The 23,800-nt window shown below is 48.4% G+C and overlaps 1 pseudogene; it reads left to right on the top strand.

Annotated features, from left to right (window-relative positions):
* Positions 1-4,105: 4,105 nt before the first annotated feature.
* Positions 4,106-5,517, top strand: LOC142015776 (small ribosomal subunit protein eS1 pseudogene; annotated as a pseudogene).
* Positions 5,518-23,800: the final 18,283 nt, after the last annotated feature.

Genomic DNA, 23,800 nt, shown 5'->3' with positions numbered 1-23,800 from the left:
ATGCCCCTATGAAAATGATTCACTCTTGACTGCAGTTTCCCTACACCACGAGGAGCTTTCCCCCTTCTTGGCCGGGGGGAGAATCCTGCAGGGACAGTTCAACTGGAATCACAGCTGCTTTGAGCTGTTGAAACATCTGGCTCATACTAGTGACCCAGGCCCTAAAAGACCGCAGTGGGGACGTGATTGCTGACTCAGCAAAGTGCTGGAGATAGATGAAAGTGTGCTACCTTCCTACACGCTGATAAATGATCTGGAGGAGATGGCTACAGGGAGAGCAAGTCATTCCTCTTCAGCCTGGCTGCTTCAGCTCCCAGGGTGTCTTCTCGTGAAACTGACTGCTGGGATTGGCTCTGCAGTTCTCTGGTGTCATGCGGTAGAATGACTCATTGTTCTGGGATGCTAGAAAATTTATAGGACTGCGGCATAACATCTCTATTAGCCTCTTCCTTAATATGAACGCAGTGGCTGCCTTTTATTTAAGCCAGCATTCCATTACTTTTCCCATATAGTGCTCCCCTTTAAGGGCTTCCTAATTTAAACCTTTGTGCATTTTTTGCAGGCTTTCCTCTGCTACATTGCCTAGAGATTAGTGGTTTGCATAGGAACCTGTCACCAACAGGCAGTGATGTGCTGTAGGGATCTCCCACAACTGCTGCCCAGATTTCCTACGTGGTCTGATCTTTTTGCTGGAGTGAAGAATTGCAAGAATTAATGGAAATTTAAATCGGGTGCAAACCTCGCCTGTTGCCTCTGGAGTTCAGATCCAGTACATAAGGCTCAATCCTGTAGCCCTTAATCACAAACAGAGTTGCACTGAAGTCAACGAGGCTATTCATGTGAATATGACAGGCCCATACATACGGATTTCCACGTCTTGTGGGGTTGCTTCCTTTGTAAATGTGGACCTCAATCTGTTTAAATATCGAGCTGTTCAAAATAGTCATGCAATGAGTGTGCAAAAGCGAAGTTAATGGAAAATTGGAGTGGGAACAGAGATTGGTAAAATGATTGTGTTACAACATACCAAAAATTTAGGCAGTAGTAAAGTTTCTGTAGAAGTTACCGTATGGGATCTTGTTGTAATATCATAAGTGGCAAGCAATATTCTCTCAATCCCCTCCCCCCGTGTTACTAGCTGCCAATGGCATCCTGGAAATGTAGTCCTTTCTCTTCTCCAGGGCCAGTTCTCTAGGCAGGGAGCTGGCCAAGGAACTACAGCTCCCAGGGTGCCTTCGGTTCCCCATCACAGCACAATACGCGGGAAGGGAGAGAAACAGGATATGGGAGTGTGGGTTGTATTCACACCCTTCGCACTCCCCTTCCTCAATGATGGGACTGTAAGAGTTACTCGCATAAACAAGGTTCTGGGGATCACTTGCTGCCTAGGCTCGATGGGGTGGAAGAGTAACCTGGTCCTCTTCATAATTTGGGGGCAAAGTTTTAATAAGTGACACTAATCATAGAATTCTAGGGCTGGAAGGGACTTCAGGAGGTCATTGAGTCCAGCCCACTGCCCAAAGCAGGATCATCCCCAACTAAATCATCCCAGCCAGGGCCTTGTCAAGCCGGGACTTAAAAACCTCCAGGGATGGCGATTCAACCACCTCTCTCGCTGATACATTCCAGCGCTTCACCATCCTCCTGGTGAAATAGTTTTTCCTAATATCCAGCCTACACCTCTCACTCTGTAATTTGAGACCATTGCTCCTTGTTCTGCTTTCTGTCACCACTGACAACAGCCTCTCTCCATCCTCTTTAGGGGCCCCTTTCAGGAAGTTGAAGGCTGCTATTAAATTACCCTCAGTCTTCTCTTCTGCAACATGCATAAGCCCAAATCCCTCAGCCTCTTTTCACAGGTCACGTGCTTCAGCCCCCTCATCATTTTTGTTGCCCTCCACTGAACCCACTCCAGTGCATCCACATCCTTTCTATACAGAGGGCCCCAGAACTGGACGCAATACTTCAGATGTGGCCTCACCGGGGCCGAGTAGAAGGGAATAATAACTTCTCTAGATCTGGTGGAAACGCTTCTCCTAATACGCCCCAATATTCCATGAGCCTTCTTGGCTTCGAGGGCACACTGTTGACTCATATCCAGCCTCTCATCCACTGTAATCCCCAGGTCCTTTTCTGCTGCACTGCTACTTAGCCTGTCAGTCTCCAACCTGTAACAATGCTTGGGATTCTTCTGTCCCGAGTGCAGGACTCTGCACTTCTCCTTGTTGCACCTCATCAGATTTCTTTTGACCCAATCCTCCAATTTGTCCAGGACACTCTGGATCCTATCTCTACCCTCCAACAGCTCTCCCTCTCCCTCTAGCTTAGTGTCATCCACAAATTTGCTGAGGCTGCAATCCATCCCCTCATCCAGGTCATTAATTAAGATGTTGAACAGTATTGGCCCTCAAACTGATCCTTGAGACGCTCTGCTTGGAATGGACTGCCAACAGACATTGAAGCATTGATCACTACCGGTTGGGCCTGTGTGTCAACCCAGCTTTCTATCCATTTTACGGTTCCTTAACTTGTGGGCAAAAATGTTGTGGGAGACTGTATGAAAAGCTTCGCCAAAGTCAAGGTATATCACATCCGTTGACTTACCCATGTCCATGGAGCCAGTTACCTCATCATAGAAGCTAATCAGATTCCTCAGGCAAACCACCTATCAGCAGAGTGTGGGGATTTTGTAAGAAGCATTGAGTGTTTCTAATATCTTTATTCAACTAAGGCAGTACTGCGGGGTGAATTGTCCTGTGGTGTTTGACGGCTAGGTTCCTGAAAAGAAGCATGCTTAAACAGTGAGTGATTCAAAATTAAATGAAACCAGAAAGCACGCGTAAGGAGTGGTCTAGTACGCTCTGTGTGTGAGACATTGTCATTTATATACATTCCTGAGAGATGATAAAGCCTGACAGAAGCTGAACAGAACAAGCTGCCCGAGGCTGAGCATCAGATTCTGTTTAACACAATTTTGCTTAGTGTAAGCACCTGGCCTGGGATGGTCAATGAATGCTAAGGGAGTTCGCCACTGTCTCCCTCGGGTCCCATGAAGAGCTGAATGGCTGAGCTCTGCATGTTAGATTTGGGGTTGGAGATGTGTCTTCCTTCTGCTCGGCAAAGTGCCTGGCATGATGTTGGGTGCTGTGTTGCAAACGCACAGGTAATGAAATGTAGGGGCTGCTTTAAAAAACCCTCCCTACAGGTATCAGAGAGGTCGCCGTGTTAGTCTGTAGCTTCGAGAACAACAAGAAGTCTTGTGGTACCTTATAAATTAATAGATATTTTGGGGCATAAGCTTTCGTGGGCAAAGAACCGCTTCATCAGATGCATGAGATCGCTAAAGAGAGGCACCCAAGTGGCCGCTTTTGGAAGTGTTGGTCTTCACTCAGAATGGTTCCCCACCACCCCTCCGCCATTCAGGGACAGCCCCCAGAAGAGAGTACTCTGCAATACTTGCATTACCCTGATTGCCAGCCATTGACCTGTGGCTATCCCCTTGTCCCAGAAGGCAAATGAATTACAGGGAGACTCATCCAGCTTTGCACCAGGAGTCACCAGAGCAGAGGCGGGAAAGGAGCATAAGTCTTCTGAACACCAGGACAGTTTGCTCACCACACCACCAGCATTCTGCTGCAAACTCACCAGGACTCCTGGGCTGGGAGGACCCTGATGGATCCAGAAGGACATCAGCGGGAGCAGAGGGCCCTCGCCCTGAGACCATTCTGCCCATAGCGCAGGATCTGCGAGCACGAGAGCTCACCCCTTCGATGTCCTTTTTCAGTCGTGCATTTGGAGAAATTATTCACCTCAGACAAGGGGCAGACTGGGGCTGAGGCAGAGAGTCATTCGCACCACAGGAAGGCATCCTGCAGTCACTGAAGGCTCCTATGGGCCTCTTTCCCGGGGGCCCACTAGTCTGTGTCTTGGCAGTTACTGGAGAGCCCCAGTTGATCATCTTTGCCAACTTGTTGTGTGTGGGGAGGAGTCACAGGCTCAGACTGGTCGGGACACAGACCCACAAGCTTTGCTGCATGCACAGGCCCCAGCGAACAAGCTCCCTATGCCCAATAGGGCCAACAGCCACCGTAGGCCTCAGGGCAAGATGGGTGGGTCTACCTCCCTGCTCCTGGAAAGGGCAGGGCCTTGGGTGGAAGGGGTAGGGCCAAGGGCAGTCAGCCCTTTGTGCTATCCAGGCCACAGTGCGCTGCCCCTTGCTCCATCAAAAACCCTCAGAGCCTCATGGCACAGTACTCTGGTGGCAGACAAAAGGCTCCAGAGCAGCACCACGTTGGTTGGCAAGAATAAGCACCTCACCAAGGTTAGCACCAAAGGCAGGAAAATGAAAACAATCGATCGCTTCTCAAAAACTGACCGGTCCAATGTCAAGGCACCTGCAACGTTTAATATCCAAAACATTGGGAACGTTCATCACCGAACTTAAGGACCCAAAATTGCCTCCAATGGATTTAAAGGTGGGGTGTTTGAAATGATCTGCAGAATGATGAAGTGGCCTTCCATAAATTGAAGCTGATTACAGAGGATGTTCAGGACAAGAACTGGTTGGCCAATGTCCATGGAATGGACCTCACCCATGATATGATATGTTCCGTGGTCAAGAAATGGCAGATGATGATTGAAGCTCATGTTCCTGTCAAAACTACTGACGGCTATCCACTGTATCTCTTTTGTGTGGCTTTTACCAAGAAGCATAATGACCACATTCATAAAACCTCATCTGTCCAGCACCAGCAAGCTCACCACATTCGCGAGAAGATGATGGAAATCATGATAATGACCTGAAAGAAGTTGTCGGTGAACTGATCCCAGACAGAATTGGCAAAGATATAGAAAAAGCTTGTCAGTCATAGACCCATAGAACACTAGAAATGGGAAGGACCTTGAGACGTGATCAAGTCCAGTCCCCTGCTCTCATGGCCGGACCAAGCACTGTCTAGACCATCTGTAATAGATGTCTGTCTAACCTGCTCTTCCTTATCCCTAGTGATGGAGATTCCCCAACCTCCCTAGGCAATTTGTTCCAGTGTTTAACCACTCTGACAGTTAGGAAGTTTTTCCTAATGTCTAATCTAAACCTCCCTTGCTGCAGTTTAAGCCCATTGCTCCTTGTCCTGTCGTTAGAGGCCAAGGAGAACAATTTTTCTCCATCTTCCTTGTAACCGTCTTTTAAGTATTTGAAAACCACTCTCACGTCCCAGCTAAGTCTTCTCTTCTCTAAACTGAACAAGCTCGGTTCTTTCAGTTTTCCTTCAGAGCACATGTTCTCTAGACCTTTAATCATTCTTGTTGCTCTTCTCGGGATCGTATCCGATTTCCACCATCTACCCTCTGCGTGATGTGTACGTCCACAAAAGGAAGATGCTTAGGAAGCCCAAGTTTGAATTGGGCAACCTGCTGGAACTGCCTGGTGAAGGTGGTGGCACTGGAAACCCTTCCAGGGAGGAGACTGGTGCTAAAGTGGAGCGAGTCAATGGATGTGAGCCCCCCGGGTCTTGAAGCTCCAGCCCCTTTTGTATCTCGATAGCCCAGGGCAACTGTCCCCTTTGTGCACCCCTGTCAGCGGGCCTCCCATGCCATATGAGCTCCAAAGTAATTGTCCTCCTGTTCATGGCAGATTGCACCAGCCTGCACTTACATCTGAGTAGGCACCTTTAAGCAATGCCTCCAGACAGGCAATTCCCCGCCACGGATGAGATGGATTGGGATGAAATAGCGTACAAAGCCACTTTTTCAGGGTGCTTTATGGCAGAGGCTCTCCACCAGGGCGCACACACTCCAAGGGATACACTGAGATCTTCCAGAGGGTACAGCAACTCATCTAGAGAGTTGCCTAGTTTTGCAACAGGCTCCATAAACACCGTTAATGAAGTCCATACAAACTGAAATTTGATACACTCCGGCACACAGAGCATTACAAACACGTCACCGTCTGTACGTACGGCATTTATGTTCCCATTGAGTTATTTAGTCATTATATGATAACAAGGAGAAAGTCAGCGTTTTTCAGTAGCAGCGTGGTTTGACACTTGTATTATTCTGTCTGATTTTGCAAGCTAGTACAGGTCGAACCTCTCTAGTCTGGCACTCTCTGGTCCTGCAACATCCATAAGCCGGCATGATTTTCGTTAGCTGGATGACCACTTACCACGGGTGTGGCCAAGTTTTCCGTGGTCCCATAAAGTTTGTTTCCAGCCACCAGCCCTGGCTCTCAGTGTTCTGTGCTGTTCCTTAGCTGTAATTTACCCCTCCATGTCTTCTAAGAGCCCAGCCAGCAGTGGAGGTGTTGGGAATGGGCTAGACCGGCGGTGACCAATGCACTTTCTGTTTGCCACCTGTGGCGAACCGGGCACTGCGGTGTGGTGAACCGGCTCATCAGGGCCGCCCGCGTAGGGCGCCCTCCATCTGCTTAAGTGCGTGGTGGCAGCGGCAGAGGCAGCGCCTGCGGCATGGGCCCGGCAGGGTGGCGGTTCGCGTAGGGTCAGCGGCCTCTGGTGGCAGAGTGGGTTACACGGCAGCAGCATCTGGCAATGGTGAGGCTCGTGTGGTGGCAGGACTTCCAGCAGCAGGGGGCAGCTGGCGGCAGATCTGCAGTAGCTTGTGCACTGGGGGGGCCTCCAGCAGCAAGGGAGGGTCTGGCTGCAGCGGTGAGGAAGCTTGCATGACATGGGGGCCTCCAGAGACAGTACAGCTTATGTGGCAGGGGGGCACACGGGGCAGCTCACACAGGAGAGGAGCCTCTGGCAGCAGGGCCTCCGGTGAGTTATCAGCAGTTGCAGGGCAAGGGGGTGCCTGGCTGGGGGAGGGGCAGTGCCTGTCTTGTGGGGACAAGGGGGAACGCTGTGGCAATCTTTAAATTTCTTTTAGAGACCCCCTGTGCTAGACTATAGGGACCTCCCGTGGTTCAGGAAATTCGCTCGTCTGGCACCAGTCAGGTCCCAGAGGTGCAGGACTCGAGAGGTTCAACCTGTACCTATATAAATCAATCCTGTATCATACGCAGATGAGCTATTACATTCATGCATGGTCACTCGTGCACACAAACGCACCGTCTTGTTGCTGCCAACGAGCTGCTTCCCCTAACATCCCTGATCACGAGTTAGTTGGGGGCGAGGCGGAGCTGGGCTGCTGCAGATTTGGACTGATGCTCTGATGTCGACAAGACCTGGGCTCCAGTTGCAAGACACCTTTGAGTTATAGTTGCCTCTTTCTCATGCAAATCTCCGCCAGACTCGAGGAAAGGAAAGGTTGTTTGGAATGGTTGAGAACCAGTGCCTTGCTGTATTTATATCAGGGGAAGAAATAGCAAAGAGAAGTGAGAATTAACGCACGTGCCTGTAAAGAAGTGACTATAAATCTAGAATACAAATTACAGAAAGAACTAAAGGTGGGATTTTCGAAAGGGCCAAAGTGTTAGATGCCCAAATCTCATTGGCTGTGCCTACACTACAAAAATAACTTCGAAGTTGCTTACTTCAAAACCCGACTTTGAAGTAAGCAACTTCGAAGCAGAGCGTCTACACTGACCCTACTTTGAAGTTAAACTTTGAAGTAGGACACTACTCCATTCCCGGGAATGAAATAAGGGCTTTGAAGTTGGGCTCCACACTTTAAAGTAAGGTAAAAATGTGTGTAGACTCTCTGCTGGCTACTTCGAGGTAGTACCTAACTCCCAAGTTGACTTGGAAGTTAGTTCCTAGTGCTCATAGAATCATAGAACACTAGGACTGGAAGGGACCTCGAGAGGCCATCGAGTCCAGCCCCCTGCCCCAATGCCAGGACAAGTACTATCTAAACCATCCCTGGTAGACATCTATCTAACCTGTTCTTACATATCTCCAGCGATGGAGATTCCACAATCTCCCTTGGCAATTTTTTCCACTGTTTGACCACCCTGACAGTTAGGAACTTTTTCCAAATGTCCAACCGAAACGTCCCTTGCTGCAGTTTAAGTCCATTGCCTCTTGTTCTATCCTCAGAGGCCAAGAAGAACAAGTTTTCTCCTTCCTCCTTATGACTCCCTTTTAGATACCTGAAAACTGCTATCATGTCTCCCCTCAATCTTCTCTTTTCCAAACTAAACGAGCCCAATTCTTTCAACCTTTTTTAATAGGTCACATTCTCTAGACCTTTAATCATTCTTGTCGCTCTTTTCTGGACCCTCTCTAGTTCTCCACATCTTTTTTAAAGCATGGTACCCAGAACTGGACACAACACTCCACCTGAGGCCTAACCAGCGCAGAGTAGAGTGGAAGAATGACTTCTTGTGTCTTGTTCACAACACACCTGTTAATGCATCCCAGAATCATGCACCCCTTGCGTGTTGTTAGTGGTTGGGATTTCTCATTCCCTTTTTGACCTCTTAGTTTAAGGCTTGGCCTACACTAGGTAAGTCAATGGCAGATGTGCAATTCTAGCTACAGCAATTGCGTAGCTAGAATGGACTTATCTGCAATCAACTTACCTGGCCATCTTCACAGAGGGAAGCCAAGGGGAAGAAAATCTCCCATCGACTTCTCTTACTCCTCGCGATATCGAGGGGTACAGGGGTCGACTGCTGACCCCAGACTCTTCAATTTGGCGCAAAACCAAACTCTGGAAGATCGACCCTGAGTGGGTCAATCTTCCGGGTAGCCCAGAGGCACCCAAAGAGACTCCTTTTTCTCAGCACTCAGTGTAGATACATGGCTGTCATCTTAGCCCAAGGCAGACAGGAAAGTAGGGCCCAACATAACTGACCACATTAACCTCTAGATCTTGAGTCAAGCTGTGATTTGTAACAGTCACACATTCTTCTGTTTTCTCATAACCTTACATTAAGTTTCTATAGCCTTGTATTAAGTCTTTTTATACAGAAACTTTGTAATCTCTGACCATTTTCTTATAACCCCCTATTGAGTCTTCTTTTACCAAAAACTCCACAGGGAGTTTCCACAAAATCTCTCCCCTCTGACTTAAGTGATTGCCCTGGTGAATAAATGAGTTGTAAATGAGAGGCGTGAAAGGCCTGAACAGCTGCACCAGTTGGAGAGGGGAATGGCACCAGATCCCAGGACAGTAAAGACCTCTCTAGTGGGGATGACCAGGCATATTGATGACCTTGGAGTCAAAAGCAAGCACCGTCTTTTGGAAGTAGGTTCAAAGGTCTTTTAGAAGATGAATGGGGCAGTGCTGAGGCCCCACCAAGAAGGAGCCAGGGATGACTGACTGACACAGCCAAGAGTGCAGAGGGTTTTGCACATGCGTGGGGTGACAAACTGGCATAGATCTGCATGAGAGAGAGGCCACTATAAATCTAAGATGTCTTGCAACAAGAGCCCAGGTCTCATCTTGCCAACATCAGAGCATCAATCCGAATCTGCAGCAGCCCGGCTCCGCCTGTCCCCCACCTATCTCATAATCGGTGAAGTTAGGGGAAGCAGCTGGTCGGCGGCAACAAGACGATGCGTTTGTGTGCGTGAGTGGGCGTGCATGAATGTAATAGATCATCTGCGTATGATACAGTGTTGATTTATATAGGTACAGGCTGCACCGCTCTAGTCCTGCACTCTCGGGACCTGACTGGTGCTGGACAACAGAATTTGCTGGACTATGGGAGATCAGTATTGTCTAGCACGTCACCAACACTTCCACTGCTCGCTGGGCTCTTGGAAGACATTGAGGGGTAAATTACAGCTAAATAACCACACAGAACGCTGAGAGCCAGGACTGGTGGCTGGAAGCAAACTTAACGGGACCACGGGAAACTTGGCTGCACCCACGATGAGTGGTTGTCCAGCTAACTAAAATCATGCTGGATTACGAATGTTGCCATCTGAGAGAGTTCTGGATTAGAGGTTCAACCTGTGTTGCCAGTAAATGTGGGGTTTTGCCTTAACCCATTGCAAAAGGTTCTGCATATTTCTTTTAAGTACTACACCCAGAAGGATGCGTAATTCACACTGACTAGTGAGTCACAGGGAGACTTTACTTTCGTTCTTCCTTGGTCTTTACTCACTTTACCCGTCTGAGTGAAAGGGTCTGTCTGATGTTTGGAGCACTGAGGGTTGCATACAGGCCACCAGAGTGTGGTTTCTGTTTCAGCGTAAACTGGCGATTAAGCTGCATTTTTACCATTTTTTGCTGCTGCCTGTTTGCTCGCCCCTGTAACGGGCTTTTGAAGAGGCTCAGTTGTTCGCACAAGCTACTTTTCCCTCAGAAGGGGTGGCCAGAAAGTTCCAACGTTCAAGAAGCTTTCAAGAGATGAGTGGCATGAACGAATGCTTTTCTCTGCCCCAGAAACAGCCGTAGAAGAGCCATCCATCTCAGCAATCAACTGGGTAATAATGAGGGAAAAGTACACTTCCTATGAGGGGCCCTTGACAGTCTGTGAAATGACCATGAAAGTCGATTGGCTCTCAGATGCAGGAAACAATGAAACAATGTCAGGGTTTTTTTTCAAAAATGAATTCCACCTTCTAGCTCAGTGAACATAAGAGAGTTTGGTCTCTCCTGGCCTAGAACACACCCGCTTGGATTTCCCTGGGGGGTGATCTACCATATTTTAATATCAGCACTTTTGTACATCATTTATTAAAGACATTAAATATAGCCCTTAGCTCGCAATGAAATATCACCCTGATTCTTTTCTATACAATAACCATTGTGCTTACGATGACTTAATCGGCACATATTTGTTAAAAAATAATTACATTTACACCGTGCATTTAAGAAAAGAATTTTCCAAATTCCGGAAGCAGAGTTTCCTCCAGCAAGGGAAGGAAATCATTATTTTTTAACCTGAAAAAAGCCAATGAATGTACTGTTTTCATACCAAGGGTGGAAAAACAGTGAAGGAGTTTCTTTTTAATTCAATAAGGTAAGTGTTTATTTGAAGAATGTATGCATGTGGTTCTAACTCTCCCACCAACAGTAAGTAAAAAATATGGACACTTCATTCTCCTATAATGCCTTTTTCAATAGAGCTTAAAGAACTTTACAAAGGGCATCAGTTTACAGGTGGGGAAACTGAGGCACGGGGGCAGGCAGTGACTTGCCTACTCTAATCACCAGGCACCACGAGCAACACAGAGCCCTTCTGTCAAGGGTGAGTGAAACGCATAGGCCTTTGGGGATTCACTCTGCCTGCCTCCTCATTCCCCGCTTGTGACGTTCAAAAATCTACCATTCGGATCCGCTCGGGGGAATGAGAGATGAGTGGCCACAATCCAGAGTTTGGGTGCCAGTGACGGTGGTTCGACCGACTCAGAAAGATCAATAAAAGATCACGTTCGAGTTAAACAAACACTCCGTCAATCTGCACTTTGATTTCCCCGCATTGAGTCCCCGCCGCCCCCACTTTGCCCAGGGCTGGCAAAGTCTGTGGCCAGCCCTGTTTCCATTACACACAGGGCTTACAGACTGGGTCAGTGGTTCTCAGCACCCCCGCATAAAATTTGTTCCAGCCGCTCCCTGGACAGGCCTCGAGGCAGGGGTGGCCCCATCCGGGCACCATTTTACTTTCTCCATGCCCCCCCCGCGCCCGCCCCAGCTCAGCAAGCCCTGCTTTGGCAGATCCCACCTCTCCCCGTTGCCATCTCTGGTTGCCCATTGAGTGAACGGCCCAACTGAGCGGTATCCTATTCACAGCTCATTTTGAGTTTATTTTTTCAGCAAAAACCAATGCTCTCTGGGTAACTCTATCACGACCACCGGTGCTACCCACGGCCTGCAGGACGCTACATCCAGACACCCCAGCACTGGGCTAGGGCACTGACTCAGAGCGCTCCTCCGCTTGCTTCACCACAACTGAATTCAAAAGAAACTTCCTCTGAAATCGGCCTCATTAATGTTCTGCCAGTTGACACAGAGTCCAGGGAGCAGAGGCAAGAGAGGTCCAAGGTCCCTTAAAACAGTGGATACAGTTACTACCAGCATGGCCGGGGCTATTGAGCAATGTTTATTTTGGAAAGATGAAGAATTCATCTTGAAGCAGAAAGAAGTTTTCTGTCAGAGATTAATTCTGAGCTATAGTTGTTTGTGCTGCGTGGAGCTGGAGGGAGCTGCCAGATACAGTACTGGGACAGTGGAGAAGAGTATATACACAGGCCGCCAGTGTTTTGTACATGTGCTGTGGAGAGTGAAAAAGAGACACACAGATTCCCTACAAGAGCTAAACCAATCCCTGGGCTGGTGCAGCCGTCCTTGTTTTGGCTTGGCTGAGCTGGCCCATGGGGTATTGCCTTTTGTCGGGGGGGGAGAGAGGGAAATCGGTGATTCCTCATGGATGTGCATTGACGCCCCAGGCTTAGGAAAAATAGTCCTTTCCATATGTACAACCTGTTCCAACACCCAGCAAAGCCAATGGGTTGCTTTTGTATCCCAAATCTAGAGGGATGGGCAAAGGTCTGCTGGGTTTGAGCTGCTTTTGCCATCTTTAATGTAAACAGAACTTTTTTGCAAACTCTTTGCTCTCCCCACCTCCTCACAGTCATGCGCCCTGGGAGCTAGGGCAGTGTTATTCTTGTAGATGGGGACCTGAGGCCCAGAGAAGATGATTAATTGCCCAAAGCCACACAGGAAGTCCATGGCAGAGCAGGGAATTGGATTCTGGTCTTTCAGGCTATGTCTACACTACAGTCTTATTTCAAAATGAGCTATTCCAGAAGAGATTTTCCGGAACAGTTTATTTCGAAGTTGCACAGCTACATGCAAAATTCATTTCCAAATAGAACTCAGCTATTTCAAAAAATGGCCCTTGGAAGCACTACGACTTAGTTTGAAATAGGCCCCATTCCCTGTCTACACAGCTGCTATTTTGAAACAGCTGTTTTGAAATAGGCACTATTTCTTGTGGAATGAGGGTTATCTATTTTGAAATTATTTCAGCAGAGAGTTTGCAAAAAGATTATATTATGAGGTTGCTAGCAACTACACAAACAGAAAGTCTTTTCAAAATAGCGGCCGTTATTCTGAAATTACAGTCGTGCGGACACACGCTCAGGGCCCAGTTTTGACCCCACTGGCTTCCATCGGCATCCAATCGGGCCCTAACTCACTAGGGCGATTTGGATTTTAACAAGTCAGATGGGAAAGAGTGCTACGTAGCTGTCAGGGCAGCAAAACTCTGGGTTCTGGTCCCACCTCCTCCACTAATGTGGGACAAGTTACTTCAGTGGACCATGTTTCACTTCTTGCTTGCTGTAGACTGAATAAAAAGTTCCCCTCCTTCCCTCCCAGGCAGGTGGGAAGCTGCTTTTACATCAGGAAAATGCTTCGAGAGTCTTGGCTGGATCTGTGGTTGCACACAAAAGTCCAGATTACACCCACTCAACCTCACCGGCACAGGCGGGGAACAAACCAACTATCATCGGCACATCTGTTTTGAATCCAGCATAAAGGAAAGAGGCTCTGAGGGTGACTCGTTGTCGAGCAGATCTGGCCTCAGAGAGCCCCTTCCGTGACTTTTTGGGACAGACTGGCTGTAACTGAGGGAGAATCTGGCCCAGAATTAACACCCAGTGACCAACTTCCATCCCCATGGCAACTCAGCACCTCAAAGTCACATGCCCTGGGAGGTAGGGCAGTGCTAGTCTTGTAGATAGGGAACTGAGGCCCAGAGAAGCTATGGGATTGCCCAAGGTCACACAGGAAGTTTGTGGCAGAGCAGGGAATTGGATCCAGGTCTCTCAGGGCCTGATTTTGCACACTAACCTCTTGGCCAACCTGTCCTAGGGCAGCCCAGCTGAGGTTTAGCAGTGCACCATAATACCCAAGTCTTCTAACCGAGTTCCAGCCATGTGTGTAGCCAAGGACAGCAACTGCTGTGCTCGTGTTGCACTGCCATCTGGATGTGACATGGATGTTGGATTTCATACTTCAGGTCAGCTGGGGACCCGGCCGTTTGCCCAGCTGTGGCAGAGCAGAAGATAGGGATGCACCATTCCAAGAATTTCGCCAGCCTTGACCTCTTGGCCATAAACAGAGTATTCCAAGGGGGGCAGCCAAAGAGAGAAAGTGGAAAAAGGGTGGGAAGATATGGGAAAACAGCAGAGAGTTTTCAAAAAGATTCTGTTTACATTAAAGATGGAAAAAGCAGCTCACGCCCAGTAGACCTTTGCATTTCCCTCTAGATTTGGGATATTAAAAATAATCCCAGCCGACCTTTACCCACCTCTCTCACAGCATCTCAGGCCTGCTTAAAAAAGCAAACAGCTTCTCTGGGGAGATAGACCCACACTTTGCTACAGGATATGGACCGTCTGGGATAACTCAGCCCAGAAAAGCAAATGACCTGAGACCTTCAATGGGTGTGTACCCAGCGCAGCTCCACTGACTTCCCCACACCACATCGTGCTAGGTGAGAACCCGTGCTGATGGGCTGAACCTGGAGAAATACAGAAGGCGTACCTGAACGTGAAAAGAAAACACAGTTCTGGCCACGTGCTCACCCCCTCTGTGTTCCAACATGTCCCCCCAGCTCCTCTGGTGTCTCTCTTCAGTGGACTTGTGTGTGTGAGCTCTCTTTGGAAGACCGGTCTCAGAATGCTTCTCATCGTGGGGCAAGTGGGTTATTTTCCTCACTCTTCTCTGACCTAGAACCCAGTGTAGCCACTGTTGCTCAGAGCTGTCGCCCTCGGGAAGCAGCCAAACATGGCCAAAATACAGTAGCAACAGCAGCACGAGGGGTGGGAGATGGAGCACAGTGGGGGTCCATGCTGCTAGCCAGTCTTCCCTCCCTGTTCTCCTCTTCTTTGCTCCTTCAGGGTCCCACATTCCCTGGCTGTAACACCCTCCCCCTCGCCCCCTGCTGTGATGAATTCACCTCCTCCTTCTTTTCCTTCTCACCTGGCCTCACCTCCCAAAACAAAACCAACCAAGCAAAACCACTAGGGATACCGAGACTAACTCTACACTAGACGTAGCAGAGTGCAGGTACGTCAATTTCAGATATGCAATTGGCGTATTTAAAATTTTGTATCTGCGCTCTGCTAACTTGTCTGTCTTAAGAGGGTTTCTCCCTTCAACCTTCCTTACTCTTTGCATCTCATGAGGGGCACAAGAGTTGACTCTGACCCCTGAGAGCTCAATTTTGCTGGCTGATCTTCTGCGGTAGTGTAAATCAGCCCTAAAGAAAATACCCAGCGGTAGCACCCTGTTTGCTCATCTTTCCTGGATCCCTCTGTTACGATGATAGATCCTGTTCTTCCAGCCAGTGCTTACCTGATATCAGGATTCATGCTACTGCCCATTACTATGGTAGACAAGTAAAATGTTTTCCATGTAAAAATGATTGTAATGAAAAAGCTGCCAGCAGCCTCCATTGAGTCTCTGTCCTTTTCCCTTCTTTTTGGGAGGCGGTCAAAACTTGGCTCAAAATAGTGATTTTGGGGGGGGCGGTTCAGAGGAAGGTGTGTGACTACAAGGGGCTGTCATATTGTGGGTGTTCTGCAACGTTTCTGCTATTTCTTTCCACCCGCGGGTGCAATCAATTTTGTTATGTGCACCAAAGCATGCGTAGATGCGCACCACCGTAGAAGCACATGCTGGTAGCGGTAGATGATCTGGTAACCAGCTGGGCAGCTCCTGAATCTCTTCTGGGTGTCTGCTCGAGTGCTCAGCTTACAGGGATCCCTGGTGTCACGTGTGCTATGGAAGGAAGATTTTGCAGTGACTTTGAGTTGACCTACTCACCTCTTGAAGGTAGGTCATTAGCTCTTCACAAGGGGAAGGTGCAGCCCTGATCCTGACATTATAATGCAAATAGCACTCAGGAGAGCCAGAACTGCCTTTCAGCCTGAAAGGTGTCTGTTTTCGAGAGTTATAACTCCAGAAGAGGAGGTCGAATGGAAGAATGGAGATGGTAGGGCTGCCAGAGGGAGGTGGGCCTGAACGGTGACTCTGAATGTTCTCAAACGTTGACGGTTGTTTGGGTCCCCGCTTTCAGCTGCCCTGCCAGGTGACTGTGGAGGTGTTAGGTGGCTGATCTTGCAAAGCCTTCCTCCTGTACCCAATCTCTACTCACTCAATGGGGTGACTCGTGGGAGTAATATTTGTGGCATAGGCTCCTCTTTTTTGCAGGGATAGAAACTCTGTCTAGCTCTGAAATAAAAGCAACCTCCCAGGAGCCACTGGGTCCTCCAGAGACCACACCCGACGGATGATAAATCACCCCATGCTGGGATGGATTCCTGTTCTCCAGCAGTTGTCCTTTTACCCCCCACTCTCCCCCTCAAACTAATCAGCAGCCTCATTCCCTTCCCCCACACCAGCTCTGCCAATTCCTAACGCTGGACAGAGAAACCCAGGGGAGACCAAATCTGAGTGTCTCCGGCAGACTTTAAGGCTCTAGGAAGTGAGAATTTTTAAAGGAGCGAGCCTGGCGTTTGTGTTGTCGTTGGGTTTGGGTGGACGCAAGCAACAGAGCTATTCTACAGGAGGAATAATTAAGCTGGGTGGGATTTTCAGCTGCTTTTGGCTGGACTGCACAATCCAATCCACTTAGCAACCTATCTTTTGTTAATCTCTCCCATATTTCCTGTTGAAGCATTAAACGTTGGGTATTATTCACAAGAAGGCAACAGCCAGTTCAGAGGAATTCTCTTGTAGCTGAGCAAGAGCTGGCGTCCCGGCATTGTAAGCAGCGCAAACAATGCCTTTTGGAAAGGTTCCTTTCAGAAGGACTCAGCCAAAGTATTGCTTGTTTTTTAATAAATTGGCCCCCTTGATTGGGCCAAACCATGGCTGCTCGGGCAACACCTGAGTCCTGGCCTCAATTTTTCATTCTGGCAAGTCTGCATTAGCCAAGTCTTGGCGCCCTGTTCTCAGATCTGATTCGGACAAGTTCTCGTTGGGCCCTGGTCTCTTCTGCACCGTCCCCGGCCTATTTAAAGCTGATATTCTGCCCCAGTCCTGGCAAACATTGGACTAGCCTAGGGGTCAGCAACCCCTGGGCTTCTGTGGCACGCGAGGGGAGCTCAGCCCCACCCCTCCTTCCCTCATGCAGCGGCTTACAGCCTCGGGTTGCTGGTGCTTCTCCATCTGGGGCCAATGGCGGCTCCTTACCTGGGGTGGCAGCACCTCTGTGCGCCTGGCTGCCAGGGCACCTCAACACCACTGGCTGCCCAGGCTCCCTGCCCTCAGCTGGTGGCAGCTCCACTCTCAACCAGTGGGTCTGCCTGCCAGACTAGCTGAACTCCCCAGCCCCTAGCTACCTTTGTGGCTTGGTCTCTCTGTTCCTCAACATCCGTGGTCCTACCGGACCATGGATGTTGCCAGACCAGAGAATCTGACATAAGAGAGGTTCCACCTGTGTGAAAAGCCTGGACATTTTTAGATATTTAATATACCCAGCCAGCCGGAGACTTAAGGTGCCAAGTTTTATTGTTTCGGTCTTTAACAGTCCTACATACAACAGCTTCATTAACAAATAAATTAATGACTTTCCGAGACGGAGTGCAGAAATGTGACCCCTCTGTAAAGTTTGCAGACCCCTGGCCTCGCCCACGTTAGAACAGTCAGCAAGGGCGGTAGATGTACACTTCCCTCCTGACATCCTTGAGGAGTTAATTGATGCACACGTACACACCTGGACAACAATTTTCACACAACTAGTATTCTCAGGGCCCCAAAACTCTCAGTGCATTCATCAGCATTCTGGCTGAAATCACCCATCAACAAAAAAACGGGAAACGCTGAAACGAGCTGCTTTGGCTTTTCGTTTCCCAGCTCATCTTTTTCCGAGTAGAAACGTTGAATCCCCACTTGGTTTCAAACCGTCATTTTAAAGCCACGTTGCAAATGCTTCCTTTTGACCCAAACAAAGGGTCTGCGAGGGTTTTGGTTTCAATGAGAAAATCCAAAAACGCACATCAGGCCCTGTTTGAACCAAGCCTAGTTTTCCTCCTGGATTTTTTCTGTTTAGCTGGTCGGTTATGTTAATTATTTGCTCGGCTCTGTGTAGGACTCCGCTGTGGTCTCTGTTCATTCCCAGGGATCTCCTTGCGCCAAGAGGGGAGTTATGGGTGGTGCAGAGCACACGGAATAGAGAAGAGAACCTACCTCACAAACCTAGGGGGTGGGGAATGTCCCCCTGAGTAAGGTTTGTAGGGTTTTGCCCATTGGAAGGTGGCTCCATAACTGCTCACAGCGAAGTCTTTTGGGGAGGGATTGGTCCTTCTTGGGGGACGCTCGTGGCTAGGAGGAACCGGAGGAGGAGAATCACTTTGGGCCATACAGACAGCAGTTAGCAAAAGGGTTCCGACACTTGGGAGAGGATTGAAACCTGTCTGTGGATACATTGGTGGCACGTGAGAGGCTGCTGAGGGGCCACGGGCCCCCCAGTACTGTGGGTGGGAGGGACAAAACCTCTGGGCATCCCAGAGGCCCGGGGGAGGCCTGCTGTCCACAGCGGGAGTCAGCCCCCAACCACACACTCACCGGTGGGAAGCAGAGCCCACACCAGTAAGTGTTGGGGAGGGGGGCTCAAATCCTGATGCCGGCACACATAGACTCCCCCTCCCCAGCCGTCTCCAGGCGCATCACTCGGGGAGGGTTTGGAGGCGAAGCATGGAGGGGCAGGGCGGGACCTGGGGCAGAGTGGGCATTGGCCCAGCCCTCCCCCTGGTGGCATGGACAGGAGTCACAGGTGAGATCAGTCACTTGACGGGTCCCCCCCACAACCGTCCACCCCCACACATCCTTCCCCAGCCAGTCCGTCTCACGAGACAGTTCGCACACTGTCCAGCCAGCCTCACTAAGAAGGGTGCACTCGGCGCTCAGGGCCACGCACACATTTCCGAGCCCAGGGACCCCGCCAGCTGTATTTTGATTTGACGAACTGTCAGGAGTTTTGAAACGCAGCCGCCTTTTTCCCCCACTTTAAGGCTTGCTCATTGTTTTCTTAATCCTCGCTCACGGGCCATCGCTCCTTCTGATACACGTTTGGAAGATGTTAAATCACTTCAGGCTTCCTGAAGAGGCTCAGTAGACAGCCTGACCCGAAACAAACATACCCCGTACAGCAAGTCATAGAGCATGTGTGAAAAATGATTTACCCAAGCGCTGGCATGGCAACGAACGCACCTCGAGAAGGCTTAACCACAGAGCTCCCATTAAAGGCTGTGAACTTGAATTCCAACCCTGATCATCAGGGCAGAGTATATTAAATTTACCATCATGCGCCATTCCCTCTTCCCAGCAGGTTGGCTGAAAAATGTTGCCATTTCCGCTAGCAGCACCGTATGGTAGTTTGTAGTAATTAAATTACCAGAAGTCTTCTCCTGGGGCAATTCTTTCATCTCCTGTACCCATGGAAACTTTGTTTTCACTCGCTTGGTACACTGCCTTTCCCAGAAAACTGGTCTGTTTCAAAGAGCTCGTATATGGTCCCCAGGTTTTAGTTATAACTCTCCAAATCTGTTTAACCTTAATTTTCTCACTCGAATGAGTGTTTTGAGGGACTCTTATTTTAAACAGTAACATGAGATTAGATTGGAAAGCTACATCTGAGGATGGATGGATTTTGAGGGTCTATGAGGAACCCATAATCGTCTTTGAGGTCTGTGGGCATTCTGAGTGCCCTTCTACATCACCTTTAGGCCTATGGTCATTATATGTCCACATGCGTAAGATATCAGCTACAAGCAAGTAAATAAAGTAAATACATTTTACTATTCTCTGGATATTTTTGAGGAAATTTACCTGGGACAATTCATTGCTCAGATAACATCGCCCTCTGTTGGAGAAGCAGAGGCACTGCATGCTTTCAATGCCTTCACAAGCCTTTGACAACACGGCCGAATGTACGATAATGGATAGTGGATGAGCGACCTGAACATTCAGACATTATGTGGGTGTGACAGAATTTATGCCAGACGGCAGCTTTTATACATCAGAGCAATGCTGTTCTAGAATGGTGTGGCCTGGATTTGGGAGCAACGATCTATTTATTCCCTCTGCCCCTTGCTTCAAAAGATGTTGATGCATCCAAGGCCCTGAGTTATGCACTGGGTGTATTTCTTGTGCTCTCTTTCTGGGACTGGTCTTCATCTCAGTGACTTCAGAGAGCTCCAGGACTGCAGCAGCGCAATGTGTGAGGAAAGACAGCTTTTCTGCCAGCTCTCCGGACACAAAATGAGACCCATAAAGGAAACGTCTAGACCACAGGTGCCAAAAACCGAGAGCATAAATTTATTTCACCTAATGTTGAACCCACTTTTAGCACGTAGGTTTGAAAGTTCATCACAAAATGAAGTGCTACCGGGCTCATGTTCTGTGGAGGGGAGGTTAGATCAGATAAAGCACATGAGAGAAAAATCCAGTGAAGGAAAATTAAGATGGTTTGACTGAAAATCAGGGTTTTCACTAATGAAATTGTTTGTTTGTTTGAAAAACAAACTGCTTCTCGAAAACATCTGTTTTCCATGAAAAGTTGCAAGTGTGTAACAAACAAACAAACAAAATCCTGTTGGCCAAAACTGAAATTTTTCAGCTAAAACCAAAACCTTTCAGTAGTAGCTCAATATTTTTCCTTTCCCTAAAAATCCAAATATTTCGATGAAAAAAATAGCATGCTCCAACCAATGCTAAACAAGAAAAAAAAACAGCTGACACCTAAAACTGAAAGACAGCAGCAACGTAACAGCAGAGAGAAAGAGCGACAGTGAAAAGGGAAAAGGAAGGGAGATAGCACAGCTTTAGTGAGAGAATAGACAGGTGTATATTTCTTTTTACAAGGACATGAAAAGAACATTGCGGTTGCAAAGTCAAGCACGCAAAGGTTAGGAAAAACCAGAAACAAGGTTGCCATATAACCTTAACTCTGCCCCCTTATGCAGCTGCATTACTGTCTTTAATGACATGCTCACGTGCCGTTTTTCTTCATAAGGCTTCACCGTTGTTCAGCGCTCTCAAGCTGTGGTCATGCTTGTTGATACTGAGCTGCATCAGGTACATTTTTGCATGTTCCCAGTACATTTACAAATAGAGTCTTGTACAGTCGACTATGAGAGGTCTTACCAGCTAGGCAGAAGGTGTGGGAGTGGACATCATTTCTCTGTTAAAAGCTGCCTGAAGTGTTTAAAGTACTTAATATTCCGCATGACACATGGGAAATCCTACTAGGTCATCAAATTAGCTGGAGACATTCAGGCTGATGTTCTTAGTCCAACTGACATAAGGCCAGGTTTTCACAGTGGTTTTTTGTGCCAATACTTGCTGGTACTGAGTACCAGCACCTCAGCAGCCCTAGCCATGGGGGTTAGGGGGAGTCGAAGGGAGCTGGCTGAGTACTGGCTCCTCCTTTTTTACAAAAAAACACCCGGGGATTTTCATCTTCCAAGTGGAGGTGGCTGACTTGTTATGACTCCTAGCAACCCAGGATCCCTTCCCTATTTCCCATCACCTTGACCAGCTGCTTTCATGTACAACAATGGCATTTGACAAGGATTGCTTTTCTTCCAACACTTGCCACTGAGACTTATTGTGCAAAGGCAAGCCATGGCTACTGTATCAACTGGTGTAGGCAAACCGGTCACAACACTGTACTCCTTTCCACCATAAAAATGTTACAGGCCAGATCTTCGGCTCATGAAAATCAGTGTGGGTCTATTAAGTCAGTGATGTTATGCAGGTGTATGCCAAGGAAGATCTGCCTTAACACGTATGCTTTCTTCCCTAAGGTGCATTCATTATAAGTACAGGTAGGAAATCTCTAATTCAGCGCCCTCGGGACCTCACTGGTGCTGAATGAAAGAATTTGACAGACCACAGGAGGTCAATACTTTCTAGCAGCATTACCAACACTTCCACTTCTGGCTGGGCTCTTAGAAGACATTCATCAGAAAATTACAGTTAAACAGTACAGAACACTAAGAGCCAAGACTATAAACAAACTTCATGGGATCGCAGGAAACTTGGGCACGCCATGATAAGTGGTGGTCGGCTGGCGAACTAAAATCATGATGGATTACGGATGTTGCCAGATGAGAGAGAGTACCGACCGAGAGAGATTCAACCTGCACCAGTTGTCACTCACAGGGCTTGACAAAAACTGCTTAAAGGCTTTCCCAACACACACAAAGCGAACATTGAGGCTCCAGATACAGAACTTGCTTTCTTTACAACTCCAGATCCCTTTCAAGCTGACCCCTGCCCCAAACCGTCCCAAACCCAACAACCAACGACTATATTTAGAAGCTGAAGAAGTGGAACATCTGGGAATAATAACAGCACTCCTGCTTGGACATGGCACTTGTATGCCACTGTCTAACTTGTATCGTCAAGCTGAATGCTCTGGAAAGCATATTTTCTATCTTTCAGACTGGAAAATCACCCATGAGACAATCTTTGTGCCACCAGGAGTGACGCAAGAGAATCACACAGAGGAATAACAGGAATATTCAAAGATCTTTAACTGGGATTCTGAAGGAACGCAGGTACAAAAGAGTTTGCAAAATAAATAATAATAAAGGGATGGCCAGAGCTTCTTGTGCTTATTTGCACGACCTTTGCCAGCTCTGTTCAAACACCAGCCTAAAGCACTGGAAAACTAAAGCCAAGAACAATTTGCCTGGGCCTGAGAAACAGGAAGTGAAACTGACAAGTGCATGTTCACAATCAAAGCTGGGTGATGTGTAAAAAAAAAAAAGAAATCTAACCAATCACATCGATGGTCATTTGGGTCTTTATTGGATAGTTTCCTTTTGGAGTGGGATTTGACAGACCACGGGAGGTCAATACTTTCGAGCAGCATGACCAACACTTCCATTTCTGTCTGGGCTCTTAGAAGACATTCATCAGTAAATTACAGCTAAGCAGCACACAACACCAAGAGCCAGGACTGTAAACAAACGGCATGGGACCGCAGGAAACTTGGCCACACCCCGATAAGCGGCGGTCGTCCGGCGAACTAAAATCATGATGGATTACGGGCGTTGGTGGATGAGAGAGTGCCAGTGTGGAGAGAAGTAAACTGAGCCCTGGAGCAGTATTTGCAACATGTGCTGTCTGCCCATCTAGCTCCCATTGCACCCAGCCTGCAATTAGATACAGACCTGCTGACTTGGTGCAGCGTTGGTGGTGGCAGGGGGGGCGGGCAGCAAAATCCAAAAACACATCTTACCTGGGGCCGGGGCTCCCAGGCAACACCCTTTAACTGGAGATATGATGATCTCGGAGACCCAGAAGGGACCTTGAGGGGCCATTGAGTACAGTCCCCTGCATTGACAGCAGGACCTGTTTCCATCCCTGACAGATTTTTTTTTAATCTTTTTGCCCTAAATGGACCGTGCTCAAACCACTGAGCTAACCCTCCTCTCCCAGCACCAGAGCCCAACACAACGGACTGCGGAGCCCCGAGCAGAGTGCTCCGCAGGACTCTGAGAGCTGCTAGTTGGGAGGCATGGGCCGGGTGGCTTCTGAAAACTGGCTGCCCCTGCCACACCCCTCTCGCCTGAAGCCCCTGCCCATCCAAAAGCACAGAGCCTGTGGCAGCTGCCCCACCTTGACCTCTGCGTATGTCCTGATGTTCAGTTGCCCTTGCTGGGACCACTAGACAACTCTGCCTCTCCAACTTACCTGGATGGTTCGTTTGCTTGTTACATTCCACGTAAGTTCAGCCTCCGAAGTCCCATCTCTTCTCTGATTTCAAATCCCAGCCTCGCTTAAAACCCCCAAAGCCGCGTTGCATAGCAGGCACCTTTAATTTGGGAATTAATGCTCTTGAAAGACAAAAGGTGAAATAAAGCGGAGAAACGGGACACGGAAAGGCAAAAGGAAATTGCAAGGTTTCGATCAGCCCTGA

The sequence above is a fragment of the Carettochelys insculpta genome, chromosome 7 (genome assembly GCF_033958435.1).
Source record: "Carettochelys insculpta isolate YL-2023 chromosome 7, ASM3395843v1, whole genome shotgun sequence".
NCBI classification, from domain to species: domain Eukaryota; kingdom Metazoa; phylum Chordata; order Testudines; family Carettochelyidae; genus Carettochelys; species Carettochelys insculpta.
The sequence above is the reverse complement of the archived record's forward strand: the minus strand, read 5'-3'. Positions and strand labels throughout refer to the sequence as shown.